The sequence below is a fragment of the Lissotriton vulgaris genome, unplaced genomic scaffold (assembly GCF_964263255.1).
Source record: "Lissotriton vulgaris unplaced genomic scaffold, aLisVul1.2 SCAFFOLD_1389, whole genome shotgun sequence".
NCBI classification, from domain to species: Eukaryota; Metazoa; Chordata; class Amphibia; order Caudata; family Salamandridae; genus Lissotriton; species Lissotriton vulgaris.
In genome coordinates this window covers 430,063-447,133 of record NW_028240620.1, presented here as the reverse complement: position 1 = coordinate 447,133, position 17,071 = coordinate 430,063, and the positions used below count along the sequence as shown (strand labels likewise).

General features: G+C 43.5%; 1 pseudogene; it reads left to right on the top strand.

Annotated features, from left to right (window-relative positions):
* Positions 1-2,821: 2,821 nt before the first annotated feature.
* LOC147672937 (uncharacterized) overlaps positions 2,822-17,071 on the top strand; it is a 102,390-nt pseudogene continuing 88,140 nt past the window's right edge.

Genomic DNA, 17,071 nt, shown 5'->3' with positions numbered 1-17,071 from the left:
AGTAGAATTTTTACACGGTTGGGCTACAACATACTTCTATACATCAATTATTTAGAATTTCTTTTAAAATGGAGATTTGGGAGTTCCTGTCTTTGTGACTGTATATTGCGATCTCCACGGAGTTTCAGCCAATTTCCTTTAAATACACATTTAAAAGTTTCACCCCCCTGCACTGTTCAGTGATCTCTGAGGGGCTGTTGTGGACGGATGTGAATATGTCGGTGATCCTTGAATGCTAATCTAGCGAGCAATAGCCCCTTTGGGACAACGTCATCTTGTCTGCCCAGTGGGCTAAAAATAGCTGGTATCAGAGCTTCCTGCCTGTTACCGACCCACTGTGTGTCATAAGTTATTGCGTCGCCATCCCTAATCCCTGGCCAAGCAAGATCAGGGTGCAGATTTAGTGGGAACGGCACCCCATATTGGTTTGATGGATTCTCTATGAGGACTAAATGACTGATATCGTTGAATAATAAATTACATGAATTAATGTTTGTCTGCCATATCTGTGTGCACAATACAAAGATGGGCCATTATAATAACCCCTCATTCTGTTTTACAAAAAAGCCCTGGAAGGAGCTCCTGTTTGAAATACAACAGGACCTTAACTTTACTTACATTAGGAAGAACTAAAGACTTACTTTTAAGTTGTCTTTCAAGGCACAATCAGTCAATAGTTTAAGGGAGATGGATATATTATGCTGATAGAAAATCCACCTCAACTCAGGATAATGCTCCAGTCATCCAGGTTAGAAGGATCCAGAAATGCTTGAACCAGGAGGGCTGTTGAAAGTGTTGAAGGGGACTTAAGGCCTTATTGCGAGTTTGGCAGGAAGACCGCCAAGCCTATGGTGAGCTGGCTTGCTGGATTTTGACTTTAATCCAGGGTGGGCAGGCAGTGTGGCAGCAGTCTCACGACGGCAGCTGTTACAGGCTCATAGGAGAGCCTAAACTGCACACCGCCGCCGTGAGAGCCCCTGAAGCATGTTCCTACATGTGTGGCATGCAACATGTTGTGCATGCCACACAGTGCAGTAACAAGGGTGCATGCACCCCCAGGGGCAGAAACAGTAATGGCTTCCTGCATGTCCACCATCTTTTTCATGAAAAGGGCGGTGGATATGAAGGTCGCAATATGCTTGGCGATGTCGGCATGAGCACTGCCAAGATATTCAGGCTGTTTGCAGACCGCCGGTGCAGCAGGGCCCTTGATCCTGGCAGAGGTCTTGTGGCAGTCTCAACACCACACTCATAATACAGTTGTTAGACCACCAGGGTGCTGACAGTCGGACCGCCACCTTGAGTACGGCGGTCCTGAGGGCTGCCATACTCGTAATAAAGCCCTTAATGAGCAGCAAGGTTAGGGCGGGAGTTGGCATTTGAACTAATCCAGTGTGAACAGGAAAGCATTTTGAAAATGGGAGTCTGGAGTTACCTTCGTGATGTATACTTCCTGAAGAATTACCTTTGGTAGATACTTCCTGAAACTGAAGTACCTGCAGCGCTTCCTGATTCCTCTTTTTTTCCACAATCTGTCTTGTTTAAATGTAATCTTGTCCATGTATATCTACCTAAAACTGTATCTGTAGCACATGAGTGCTCTGTGGCTGCCCTTTCTTTAGTAAGTTATTCTCGGAACACTGTTAAATCACCTCTTTTTCAGAAGTAAATAAGATGTGACCTGCGCAACAAAACCTTTAGTGAAATATTCATGTATGGGAACATATTCCTTGCTAAGTTTCAAATATGGTAAAGAAGAGATGTCTTTCTTCTTCAGATGGTTAAATATTGTGTATTCACATTCCATTACATTTGCATTTAGTAATTTTACATTTCTTTACATCCAACAGAAAATAAGCCTTATATAAACGGATTGAATAATGAAGATAACACAGCAAATCAGCAAAAATAGTCAAAAATAAGGAGCTAAAAAAATATCAGTGCAATCAGAGACAGAGGACAGATCCAGCAAGAAGCAGTCAAAGGCAATTCAGTGACTGTGCAAGTCTGAGCTCTGCTCCTCCACAACACAAGACAAATAAATGCCTTCTACAAAATTATGGCCACAACACTGAAAAACCACCTCCTGCATAAACAAGCGTCCAACATCAGCTTTGATCATGAGTTTGGTATGAAGTGGCTAGAGCAGTGCTCAGCTTTCTAAAATGACAATCGACGACCATTCAGTGCTCTAGGTGTTTTGCAAACTCTTTATAGCCAAACCACAGGAACCAGGGAAAAGCACAATAAAGTGGATCCAGGCAACTGAAGGGAAAAGGAACGAGTGGTTCTGCTGCCTAAAGCACAGAGTATTGTCCCAATTTGCACCGACCTTAAGGAAGATGAAGCTTTACCATTGCATGCAAACCATTATCCAATCTAAAGATGCAATCATCCACAAAGAAGCCTTACTTATTTTATGAATGTGGCAGGTATTTAGTGAGTCTAGAATTTTATTGCTAAATCGGAAATCAAGCGTCCAAAATACCACATACATCAGGGAATATGAGAATAACGCAAGTGGTTTATCAACCATGTTGACCCTTCAGGAATCACGGTCATGTGATGTAGACAAATATATATCCAACCCTGAGACACTAAGCAGGAAAAAAGAATCATACACATGCAGTGAGAGCTTTATTGTGTCATCACTACTGAAGCACCATCAGCAAAAGCACACAGAAGAAAAATCACGCAATTTTGTTGAATGTGTGAAGAACTTTAGTCACTCCTAAAAGAGCATCAGCGAACAAATATAGGGTAAAAACCGTGCCATTGCACTGAATGTGTAAATAGCTTCAGTCAACTATCAAATCCTCATATGCATCAGCACACCCAAACAGGGGAAAAACCATACCATTGCAGTGAATGTGTGAAGAGCTTCAGTCGGTTATCACACCTCCAAACACATCAGTGAACGCACACAGGGGAAAAACCTTACCATTGCAGTGAATGTTTGAAGAGCTTCAGTTGGTTAGCAGACCTCCGAAGACATCAGCGGACACACACTGGGGAAAAACCATACACGTGCAGTGAATGTGGATGTAGCTTTAGGCTATTATCCACCCTACAAAGACATCAGCAAACACACACAGGGGAAAAGCCAATTAAGTGCAATGAATGTGGGAAGAGCTTTAGTCAAATATCAAATCTCCGAAGACATCAGCAAAAAAACACAAGGGAAAAAACATACAAGTGCTGTGAATGTGGAAGTAGTTTTAGGCGATTATCAAACCTACAAAGACATCAGCGAACACACACAAGGGAAAAGCCATTTAAGTGCAATGAATGTGGGAAGAGCTTCAGTCAATTATCAAATCTCCGAAGACATCAGCAAACAAACGTACGGGAAAAACCATACCATTGCAATGAATGTGGCAGTAAATTTAGTGATTCCTCAAATCTCATGATTCATCTGCGAACACACACAGGGGAAAAACCATTCAAGTGCAATGAATGTGTGAAGAGCTTTTGCCGATTATCAAACCTACAAAGACATCAGCGAACACATAATGGGGAAAAACCATATGTTTGCAGTGAATGTGGCAGGGGTTTTATAGAGTCTTCAGCATTAAGGATTCATCGGCTATCTCATACAGGGGAAAATCTGTTTAAGTGCAGTGAATGTGTCAAGAGCTTTAGTCAATTATCAGAACTTCAAAGACATCAGCGAACTCACACAGGGGAAAAACCATACCATTGCAATGAATGTGGCAGTAGTTTTACTTACTCTTCAGCATTAAGGAATCATCAGCAAGCACACAATGGGGGAAAAACCTTTTAAATGCACTGAACGTGTGAAAAGCTTTAGTCATTTATCAATCCTACACATCCATCATCGAACGCACACAGGAGAAAAGCCATTTAAGCGCAGTGAATGTGTAAAGAGCTTTAGTCAATTATCAAGCCTATATAGACATCAGCGTACACACACTCAGTAAAAACCATACAAATGCAGTGAGTGTAGAAGAACTTTTAGTGCATCTTCCGCATTAAGGATTCATCAGTTAATCCACACAGAGAAAAATCGTTTCAGGTGCAGTGAATGTGTGAATATCTTCCGTAAGATATTACATCTATGAATACATCAACTAGCACACACACAGAGGAAAAATGATAGCATTGCAATGAATGTCAGAAGAGATTTTGACAATTATCAGGACTCCAGAGTCCTCAGTGAAAAAACAAGGGGTAAACCTTACAAGTGCATTAAAAGTGTGACAGGTTTTTGTCATTTTCTGAACCTACATAGCCTCAGCGAACACACACCTTCATTTAACTCACTTAGAAATAATCCTAGAGATGCAGTCAATTTGGAAAGAACTTAATAACATTAACAATAATATTGACTCATCTAAGGACATAGACAGGAGCAGAACAGTGCAGTTATTGTGAGATTAAGGAATTACAGGAAAAATATATATAATTATGTGGGATATTCAAATACAAGATGAATGAAGACTCCACTAGAAGGAAAGAAGAAAACAAACAAAGATATTTGTAGAATAATAAAAGTGTTTGTTCCCAGTGATTGTTCACTCTGTACACATAGCAAAACAACATGATGTAACAGGAAATCCACTTGCACTTGCACAATTTGAAATAAAAGGAAAGAAACACTTGTGGTTTTTATTGGTGAAGAAGAGTTAAAAAGAAAACATCCATGTGTTCCTGTTCATGCTACCTGTACAAGCAGCACTATGAACAATGCTTGGACTCAGAAGGGTATCTACAGCTAACTTTAGGGATAAGTGATAAAACCTATTAACTCATCACACTTGGACTGAGTCCCTGCAAGAAGATCTAATTTAACAAGCACACACTGGTGAAAAGTCACTGCTGATTGTGGTGTTTAGTTGCGTTGTACAACATTGATGGTTCAGTGACAGTGGCCAGAGAACAGTGTCCAAAAGCACAAGAAGTAAAAGGAGAATAATGTCAGCTGTGACTTTCACAGTTAATGCTTGCAATACACAACATTTACGTCCCAAGCCCTGACTCGGAAGAATTGAAAGAAGCTGAATGTGAGTTGTGACTCTCAGTGTCACTGCTTGCAGTACACAACCTTTACCACCCAAAGCCGTGACGTGGAAGAAGTGAAAGGAGCAGAATGTGAGCTGTAACTGTTGGGGTTACTGCTTACAGTGCACGGCATTCACCACTCAAGCCCTGACGTGGAAGAAGCGATGCTAATGTCCATTGTCGTATCTGTAAATGCATCCATTATAGTGCCCCATCCCCAGAGGTGTTTATTATCGAGCTGGGTCTTAAATCAGTGCTGACTATGTAAATGATTCACGGTTAGAAGAGTTGTATACAACAGAGGTATTTATCATCGAGCTGCATCTTGGCTCACCACTGGCTGCGTGAACGAGTCATGGTTACATTAATTGTATATAACAGAGGAGCTTATCATCAAGCTGGATCTTGGCCCACCGCTGGCTCTGTAAATGAGTCACAGATAGATGAATTGTATATAGCAGAGGTGTTTATAATTGAGTTGGATCACGGTTAGATGAATTGTATATAACAGAGGTGACCCTCTGAAATTCCCTGGGACGCTGTGAGGACACTTGTGGACGCCTTTGCCTATCAGTACCTGTTCCGGCGCTACTTCTTGCCGCTCCCGCTTTGCGGGAGCCGCTGCGTGGGAGGACTGCCCAGCGACGCTGCGTGTTTTCCCGTGCTTCAAGTTCATCGAGGTGCTGAGAGGCTGCAGGGGAGTTGCGCGGCAGGGACTCACTCTCCTAGGTGTGCCTGCATGACCAACCAACATCCGGTCAGCGCCCCCCTGCGTGCCCTGCCCCAGCCGGCAAACAGGTGAAAAGGACCCCGGAGCAGCCCACCTGCGTGACCCTCTGAAATTCCCTGGGACGCTGTAAGGACACTTGTGGACGCCTTTGCCTATCTGTACCTGTTCCGGCGCTACTTCTTGCCGCTCCCGCTTCGCGGGAGCCGCTGCGTGGGAGGACTGCCCAGCGACGCTGCCTGTTTTCCCGTGCTTCAAGTTCATCGAGGTGCTGAGAGGCTGCAGGGGAGTTGCGCGGCAGGGACTCACTCTCCCAGTAGTCCCTGCGTGACCAACCAACATCCGGTCAGCGCCCCCTGCGTGCCCCGCCCCAGCCGGCAAACAGGTGAAAAGGACCCCGGAGCAGCCCACCTGCATGACCCTCTGAAATTCCCTGGGACGCTGTGAGGACACTTGTGGATGCCTTTGCCTATCTGTACCTGTTCCGGCGCTACTTCTTGCCGCTCCCGCTTCCCTGGAGCCGCTGCGTGGGAGGACTGCCCAGCGACGCTGCCTGTTTTCCCGTGCTTCAAGTTCATTGAGGTGCTGAGAGGCTGCAGGGGAGTTGCTTGGCAGGGACTCACTCTCCCAGGAGTCCCTGCGTGACCAACCAACATCGGTCAGTGCCCCATGCGTGCCCCGCCCACAGCCGCCATCCCACCTATAAAATCTGTTGGGGGACCATCTCGCGGGACGCCGAGCGAAGCCCGGGCAAAGGGCGGGCCGTCTGTGGCCGTCCGGGGCCAGCAGGGGCCGGGACGGGCCACCCCCTTAGCACCAGATCACGGTAACGCAGACTTTACTAGATATATTGACCGGGCAAACTGTTGATAATATTATATGTCTAGGTATACACCCATGTCAACTCGCTCTGGAAGAAGTACGAGGAGAGGGGGCGACTCTACAATAGGCACAATAGGCACTATGGACCAGTTTATAACCAGGGCAGTTTCTGTTGTGGAGAAGGAGATTATCTTAGCAGAGCGAAGATTATCGCGTGAATACCTTGAACACAAGCGCTCCTCTTTGGGAGCACTGGCACAGGTTATATCTCCCGTTAATACTAACCCAGCGGTACCCCTGCTAAATACTACACCAGGCAATATGCAGCCCTGTGCAATCGAGCTCAGGGAAAGTCCTGAAAATCTTGAAATTCTACCCGACCCTGAGGTGGTAAATAGGAGCCCAAGTAGTGCTGTTGTGGTGCCGGATCATCCAGCTTCACCAGTAGCAATATCGCCCACTCTACCTACGATAGTGATACATGAAGCACCTATACCACAACAGCTACTAGCCTCTCCGGTAAACTCAGACTGTGTAGCATCAAAAAGGAAAAGACCAGCTACTCCGCGTAAGGGCCATAGAACAAAAGCTTACAAAAGAATACGGAGAAACTATGCGAAAGAGGGCGTTCCTTGTAAAATTACAGGGACTGAGACTAAGAAAGGAGGCGACCAACAAGAGGTGGAACCTTCAAATGTCCAAGACAGTTGTCAATTTGATACTGACCAGGTTAATCGCTTAAAAGATCCACCTGTAGACAAACCCTTAATGGAACAGATCCAACTTTTAATGTCAACTCTGATTCTTAATGTGGTCGAAAGACTAAAAGGGCTTTCGGATCGCCTGGGCAAATTCGAACAAGTCTCACTAGATAATTTTTTCGCACTAAAATCGTTAGTTAAATTGCACACAAAAATCGGGGCTGATGTGCCAAGGAGAGAAACAAGCCCGATAACTACAAACCCACCCGAGCAAATCTGACAACCAAGGAAAGAGAAGGCTCCGACTCAGAAAAAAGGCCCTGTTGTACAGGGGGGCTCTTCACCAGCCCCTCTTGTGGCATTGCAAAATACTGCAGATTTACCAACTGCTGCCCCTCCAAGACCAGCACCACGCAAAGGGAAACCTGATCCCCCAATAAGTAAGAAAGTGCCTACAATCACTGAAAGCTTAAGGGCACTGAGAACTGACGAAGGGGCAGGCACTACTAATTGCAGTGCCAACTGTGCTAGCGAAAACACCAAAGCTAACAACGTTAAGAAATCAGTACCCGATTGTAACATAGGTCCAACAGGGCCAATACATGCTCCAAATGCTGACCTTCCTCCTGGCTGCCATCCCTACGTGGTAGTCCTTACTGGGGTTCCTCCTTTGAAACAAGACAGGAAGGAATCCTATGATGAACTTAAAAACAAGACCTTGTATTGGCTCAGAGAAAACAGGCCTCTACACCACACTATTAACTGTCAGGTTATACACGTCAGAAGAGATAATTGGTTGGGCACTAGACCAAAAGATATAAGGGGGGACTGTATCTTGGTCAATTTTAAAGATCCTTCAGTAGCCCACCGTGTGTACAGCCAAGAACAACGGAGAGGATATTCAGGAATTGGAACTTGTGATCTTAGTTACTTCTACCCAAAGCAAACAGTGCCAAGCAATAGAGGTCTACCCCACGAGGCTATGAGGAGTAGTAGGTATTCGTTTTTTGATCCTCCAACACCGGGTGGTGGAATGCCGCCGCAGAATATGGGTGTGGACACAAACTGGTCATGGTGGGGCTGTTGACAAGATGGAGAGTCCCGAGCCGGGGAAAAGCTTTTTTCTCCACCTAAGGAAGCTTTGCCGGGCCGGTGTGCTAGATCATGTACAGTGGCTCCTGAAACCGAAATTAACAAAACCCAATGGGTTGGTTTACCACCTGCTAAGATTGCTGGAGAACGCACAAGTGGGGCACCTGTAGATGTGTTTATTGTCTCGGGCGAAAATGAGCCTTCCCTAGCATGTATGGAAGGCCAAGAATCAGTTATTAGTAATGGGTCCACGGTTCGACCAAACAGGGGGGAACTACCAAATGTATACATAGTCATGAATGACTCTCCTAGTAGTACAGAATCATTTAAAACGATGTCGGAAGTAAAAAATTTGTCATGGAATATTGCAGGGGTAACGAGAAATCTTTGTGATAGTATTTGGAATTCTTTCATGGAAGAGCATGATATCATACTCTTACAAGAAACCTGGGCAATTGACATGATCCATAGACTTGGTTACAAGGCTTTTCACTGTGGGGAAATTCCGTCTACAAGAGGTAGACCGTCAGGGGGTTTAATAATTTGGGTAAGAATAACCCTGAATGTTGTTGTTCTGCCTCTTTGCCTCCCTTCCAATGATCTGCTTGGGGTAAAAGTGATTACGAAGGAAATGGGGGTTGTGTACATTATAAATATTTACAACAGGCCCAACCCACATAACAAGGAATCCATGGTTGTAGAACAGTTGAGTTCGTATTTGGACACACTAGAATCAAATCCTCAAGTTATAATTGGTGGGGACTTCAACTGTCAATTCGAACCTGTACTGGGGATTGAAAATCTACTAGAAGATGAAGACAGGGCTCACAGTATCCCCACACTAGATAGTGTAAAAACAGTCAAAAGTTCAGTGGCAGCTATACAGATCTTCCAACTAGCCATGTCAAATGAGTTAAGGGCCTGTAATGGTCGATTTGATTCCGATAAACCTGCAAATTATACATATAGTAAGGGAATTTCCAAATCACTCATTGACTTTATGCTGGTTACGACTAACCTGTGGTATTTACTGTTGGACTTCCGAGTTGAAAATAGGCCTGAAAGCGACCATTTTCCATTACAACTGGGGTTACACTCTAATTTATTTTTGAAACCGCTTGCCGAAATAGAGCCTACAAGGGAGGCGGGTGATGTTGAGGTCTCCAATAATAGGAGAGCTGTAAAGTGGCCATATATTCTAGCGAAAAAAGAGACACTGGCCGGTATTTATACCTTTTAAGACACAATCTCCTTATATAATAATTTGTGTCTGAGCTCCCAGGAAGTTCTCAACATGCACTACCATTTAGTAGAATCCCTGACCCCTCTTCTGAGTAAAACATGTGGTAATGATAAAAGTAATAAAAGTAGGCAGCTTGAATTAGAAACCCCATGGTATAACAAACAGTGTCGCCTAGCGACGGGTAATTTAATTAAAGCTGTCAAGTCTAAGGATCAGATGCAGATAAGAGAGTGCAGACAAGAGTACAACTCTCTCTTCCGGGCAAAAAAAGAATGGGAAAACTCAGTCTGGGAAGATCTCCTAAATGCAGCTAGGAAGCATGACCAAAGCACCTTCTGGAGTCTGATATCTAAAAAAACCAAAATAGGTCGATCCAATATGGACTACTATCTCGACGAGGAAATATGGTGTGACCATTTTCTTAAGTTATATGACTCGGAAGATGTGTGTTTGGGTACCAATGAACAGGGAAATAGCCTGTCTTTGTGTACTGGTTTACCCCAATTCAGCGAAGAAGAGACCCTACGTGCAATACACGCCACTAAGGCGGGTAAGGCACCTGGCCCTGATAAATTGCCCGGGGACTTATTTACTCATAACACTGAAGTATGGTGCCCATACATCAATTTTTTGTGCAATTCAATACTGGCAGGGACCTCGATCCCCGAGACGTGGAAGGGGGCGGAAATAGTTACTATTTTCAAAAAAGGGGACCGTTATAATCCAGCCAATTACAGACCGATTAGTCTAATCGACATTTTACAGAAAATTTTTGCCAGGCATATTTTAAATCGACTTTTAGACTGGATGGAGGAATCTAAAATCCTCTCCCAATATCAAGCGGGGTTTAGAATTAAGACAAGTACTGTTGACCAGGGGCCTTATTTATGAAGGCCTTGCGTCAGTTTTGCGCCGCCGGTGCGTCACTTTTTGTGACGCACCAGCGGTGTAAAAATGCGCTTCGTTGCTCCATATTTAAAAAGTGACGCATCTAGGTAGATGCGTCACTTTTTAAACCCCTGCGCCACATTATACCTGTGTTAGGTATGATGTATGCAGAGGGGGCTTTCCCCCGCAAAAAGCCTCGTAATAGTGACGCAGTGAAATCTATGAGATTTCACTGCGTCACTTTTAGGACGCTGTTGCGTCAAAATCTTGCGCCTGCCTCACAGCAGGCGTAAGACTGACGCAAGCCCTTTCACATGGGGCTTTCCCCATGTGAAAGGATGCATTGCTGGAGTTGCGTCACTTTTGTGACACACTCCAGCCATGCGTCACTTTTGCGCTTACAGATGCGTCAGAAATACTGACGTATCTGTAAGTCCTTGCGCCATGATGCGTCATACATTAAATATGACGCATCATTGGTGTCGCAAGGAGTGCGCAGTGAAAAGTGACGCATCGCTGTTTTCACGCAGCAATGCGTCACTTTTCATAAATGAGGCCCCAGGTGTTTAGGTTTATGTGCATCTGCTGGAAATATGTACAAATAAAGAAGGGCAGCCTTTACGTAGCGTTTATGGACCTACGTGCGGCGTTCGATCTTGTTCCACGCTCCCTTCTTTGGGATACTCTGAGGAAAATGGGTGTTCCGGGCGAATTGTTAACAATCCTCATAAAGTTACATACAGATAATTTTGCAAAAGTAAGTTGGGGAAGAAATGGAGAAATGACTAAGGCTATACCAGTAGAAAGGGGGGTACGGCAAGGGTGTGTGGTGGCCCCCACCCTTTTCTCCTTATTTGTGAATGACATCCCACCTTTCCTGGCACAATGTAACCACGATTCTCCAAAATTGGGCAATGAGGCAATTACAGCATTGTTATTTGCTGATGACACCATTTCAATATCCCAAACCCCTAAAGGACTAAAAAATTTAGTAAATCAATTCTATAGCTACTGCGAAGTAAAGGGGCTAGAAATTAATTCTTCAAAGACTAAGTATATGGCCATTAATCCCCCAAAAACTTTTGAAAAGAACCTAGTCCTAAAAAACACAAAATTAGAGTATGTGGAGTTCTTTGACTACCTGGGCATCAGGCTAGACAGCAAAATATCCTGGAAGAACCAATTAGAAAAAAGCAGGCTGATATATAAACATAGTTCTCTTCCTATTTTAAAAATTCACGGAGGGAGTGCTTCCAAAGCCATAACCCCGGCGATGGAAGTATTCAAAGCTAAAGTTCAATCTGCAGCCCTATACGGGGCAGAGATATGGGGACCATATTAAAAAAATACTTTTGATATAGATGAAAATGTGTTCTTTAGGCGCTTGTTGAGATTACCCCTAAGAACGCCCCTAACTCCCGTATATCTGGATATTAATATAAAATATACAGATTTATTATGTTGTTTAAAGCCATTGCTTTACTGGGTATGATTATAGTCTACCCTGGAACTCGTTCACTATAGACTTGGATTACTGGAAATCAAGGGATTGGATACATTTAATTCAATTAAATGGCTGAGACACATATCAACTTGGTTCACCAAAATAGGATTATTACATTTTTGGAATAACCCACTGGCACTGACATCTAACTGCAAAGAACAGGCAAAAGCTGCTTTTTGGTCTTACGTTAATAGTGGACATTTACATGATTCTGGTATTGGTTCCTTAACCTTAAAGTTTTTGCAATTTAAGGATATACCCATGTTTGAGCAGTTTATGGATGAGATTGAGCCACCACTGGCTAAAACTGTATATTTACAATATAGATATGGAGTTTTACAATTAAATGCAAACACCTGTAGGTGGCGACAAAGCACAGGAAATGAGCTGTATATTTGTAATCTGTGTGATCTCAAACATAAAGAAGATGAGGCCCATATCCTCTTCTTTTGCCCGGTGTACAAATACCCACGCATGAAATGGATCAAACCTCTTTGCAAAAACTTGGGCTTAAGATCATACAAAGAGGCAGAGAGGATACTTAAATCTACAACCTCTCAGCTGGTAGCTTTTGGAGTCAGTAGGTACCTCTTCAGTGTCTGCTTGATTAGAAAGAAATTTGGGGTCAAAACATAGGGTCTGATACCCCGCAGTCCTGTTTTTATAGGAAATCTTTTAAACTCATAAGTTTTTATAAAAAGTATGTTTTTTAATTTACTGGCTTTTTTAATTATTTATACAATGTAGCTATGTTTTAAATCCGGCTCTGTAATTGACTATTGATTGTATTTGGCATGTTAAATATTCATAGTGAATTAGTAATGTATTTCCACTTCCAGTGTAAATATCCCTTGACGATACTTCCCTTGATGTACTACAGACGTAGTTATTGTACTTTTAGTGATCATGTTTTTTGAATGTAATTGAATGTATCCTTAAAATGTTTTTATGGCTTCAAGACAAAAATGTCGAAATAAAGCTTTACAACCCTAAAAAAAAAAATAAAAAAAAATAACAGAGGTGTTAATCATCGAGTTGGATCTTGACTCACCGCTTGCTGTGTAAATGAGTAATGTTAGATGAATTGTATACAACAGAGGTGTTCATCATCGAGCTGGATCTTGGCTCACCGCTGGCTCTGTAAATGAGTCACAGATAGATGAATTGTATATAGCAGAGGTGTTTATCATCGAGTTGGATCACGGTTAGATGAATTGTATATAACGGAGGTGTTAATCATCGAGTTGGATCTTGACTCACCTTTTGCTGTGTAAATGAGTCACGGTTAGATGAATTGTATATAACTGAAGTATTTATCATCGAGCTGTATCTCGGTCACCGCTGGGCTGTGTAAATGATTCACGGTTAGATGAATTGTATATAACAGAGGTGTTAATCATCGAGTTGGATCTTGGCTCACCGTTGGCTGTGTAAATGAGTCACGGATAGATTAATTGTATGTAACAGAGGTGTTTATCATCGAGCTGGATCTTGGCTCACCGTTGGCTGTGTAAATGAGTCACAGTTAGATGAATTGTATATAACAGAGGTGTTTATCATCGAGCTGGATCTTGGCTCACCGTTGGCTGTGTAAATGAGTCACAGTTAGATGAATTGTATATAACAGAGGTGTTTATCATCGAGCTGGATCTTGGCTCACCGTTGGCTGTGTAAATGAGTCACGGATAGATTAATTGTATATAACAATAGTATTTATCATCGAGCTGTATCTTGGTCACCGCTGGCCCGTGTAAATCATTCACAGTTAGATGAATTGTATATAACTGAGGTGTTTATCATCGAGCTGGATCTTGGCTTACCGCTGGCTGTGTAAATGAGTCGCAGTTAGATGAATTGTATATAACAGAAGTATTTATCATCGAGCTGCATCTTGGTCACCGCTGGCCAGTGTAAATGATTAGCGGTTAGATTAATTGCATACATATATGTTATGCGTTTCTTATTTACAAACAATCATTCAACCAAATTCGAACTGGTTATAGGACGGAATCAATGCATGACTGTACAATTATTGATAGTAATTATTGTGGAATGGAGTTCAGTACAAAGAGCTTCTCATAAACCTAAGAGCACCATGTAGAGGTGAAGGGTCAGCAGTTATAAAGTTATGGTTATTTGAGGTTTTGGTTTTTGTTGAAACACTCCTGCAAAGGTCATAATCCAGAATGATTCTCTTTCTAGATCTCAGACTAGCTCAGTGTTTTACGCTTTTTCCCATAATACGAGAGGCTATTTTTCTAAGCTCCGTTCTACCAAAGGCTATCTATGGAGCTACTCCACCATGTTTACTGAGTAAGACCTGCTTACGCTTTTCCCATATGTTACCTGTAAAAGAGAATGTTATAGGTTCATCGAGGGGCTAGTAATTCCATAGTTCTATGGGTGCTTAACTATATATATTATATATATATATATATTTTTCTTTTTTTTTCACTGAAAAATCAAAGGTTACAGGGATGTTCTAGTTAGGTTCACAATTTACACACAAACCATAAATGTTTAGCAGTCCTAGTTAGAGTTATCTCAAGAAAATATAACTTGTGCCCCAAGCTAACTATAGCTTGCGCGTCCACCATGCATAGTTGTCTCATCAATAATTTCACTGCAAATTATATCATCAATGATGTCATAGAAGATGTCATGAGTGATGTAATATGTGGGGTAATTAGCAGTGCATGCCTAGGGCACTGCCTCAGCTGGCCCCTCCCATCCGGCATGAACCAGCATTGCTCCATCTTGCAGGGAGCAGCTAAAAATGCAGCTCCCTGTGTGCGGGAGCAATTATTTCAACTGTTTCTAGGCCCAATTCACAGCGGGCAGGGAAAGAATTGTGAAGTCTGCTCCCAGCAGGCAGGAGCAATTTCAATGCTTCCGCCTGCTGGATGCAGACGTGGCATTTGCTCTTGCTTCGTAGGGGTTTTAAAATTACTCCCACCAAGCGAGAGCCAACACAGGTTTCCATGTCCGCACCAGTGTGGGCAGGGAAACTGCTATGCTTTGGGGGTTGGCACCACAGGGCATAGCCGAGCTGGCACTGAAGAATGGGATCCCCAGGGCTTTGTGGCCCCCTTCTCATATGCTTTTATGTCCGGCCCCAATAATGGGATCTCCGGGACAGAAATTGACCTGGGGAAGGAGGCTGCATGCCCCCTCCCCCGTGTTTTTGCTTCGTGCCCTGGGGATGGGTCCCCCAGATCTGAAATTGGCCCGGGAGGGGGGCTGCGCAGCTCCCCCCTCATTACAATTGTGGCTGGGCCCCAGGGGTTTGGACAGCTAGGCCCTGAGAGTATTGGTCCCCAGGGTTGAAATCAGTCAGGGAGAGGGGCCATGTGTCCTCTCCCCTTAAGTTTGGATGACTGTTGGGCCGGATAGCAATATCCAAGAGGCTCCTCCTCCTGAGGTTTCTATACTTTTTCACCGTCCTCACTTACAGACCGCCACAGAAGGTATTTAAAGAATTGAGGTCATTATTAGTGTCTTTGATATGTGGCAACTCCAGGGTAAGGGTAGCACACTCGAAGCACGAGCTATACTACGCAGCCGCTCAGCTCTAGGGGCCCATGCGTTGACTCGCAAAGAAGAACTTGGCAGAGCTAAACTTCTGGGCCATGGCGCTATTGCAATCAGTCCTGCTTGAATGGCTATCAGACTCTAAAACCCCACTCCAGAGAATTGAGGGCTAAAAACGCCTAGTCAAAATACGTAATACCCTAACTCTTTTTAAGGTGCTGCAAGCTGCGCTTAAAGTATGGAAACAGGTATGGAAATTGTTGAAGTTCTATAAATGTAACTATTATACACCTACTTCATCTTTAGTCTTACCCTCTATTATTTTTTCTGACAATGTTGTGGCTAGGTGGAGGCGGAAAGGATTAATGACTCTAGGGGACCTAGTGGATTATAATGGAAGTAAGACCTATGCTACATTAACAACCAATTATGATCTTTCTAAAACTGACTTTTTTTAAATATCTGCAAATCTGTGATTATATACAAAAGAGAGGAGATGTATAAAAATTTACTATAAAAAGTAAGTGTGAAGAAGAATCCGCCCTTACCTCCCAGGGGCGGCTTTTGAGTATGAGGGCCCCGATCTCCAAGTCCGGGCACGCTGCATCTCTGTCACCCAGGTCCCCACCTTTCTCTCTCCCGTTGCAGGTTCCCGCAGAAGCCGTACGGCATGATGAACCGGAAGAAGACTCACCTGACCCCGGATGCATACCGGCCTTTGAAGGACCAGAAGTGACCAGCCATGACCCCGGAAGTGAATCCAAAGGCAACAACTCGGAACACAGAAAAGCCGTCGGCGAGGAAGGAGAGGCGTTCCGAGCAGCGGACTCATGGCAGGAGGCAGCGGAAAGCGAGGAACCAGTGGTGGTGAGCGGAGCAGAGCCGAAGACCCGTGACGAGGAGGAGGAAGAGGAGGACTGCTGGACCGAAGATTGGTAATTAAACAACAGGGGATGGTGATGGACAGAGTTTCTGAATTAAGCAGAATACTCTCACCCAGTCAAGAGATCAGGGCTTAATCAACACCGTTTTTTAGCTCACTGCACCATCCCAGCTCAGAACCTGGCTATATGCAAATTAGTCTGACCCTGGCCCAGTGTATCATGGGCCAATGTGGGAAAAAATTCCTAGGCCATCAGCCAATAAATGCATAACATATAAATCATAAACATGTTTATGATTTATATGTTATGCATTTATTGTGGATATAATTTGTCTATGTCATTTTTATTGCATCATATAGTTTCAACTTGTTGTAGTTTCTATATGATTTTTATCTATGTAAATTAAACATATATTTTTAATATATATTCACATTCTATTGTTCTCTTCTCTGTATAGTCTAGACTAATTGTTCACTAACCTTGCTGATGGCCTAGGAATTTTTTCCCACATTGGTCTTTACCCTGCCCTAGGAGTCTGCGTACCTTACTACCCAGGGGGTCCTTGTTTATTTCTCATCCAGTGTATCATGGGAACAGGGCAAACCAAACTACCAAGCCAATTCTTTCACTGGGAAGGAAACAAGCTACCGGGGACCG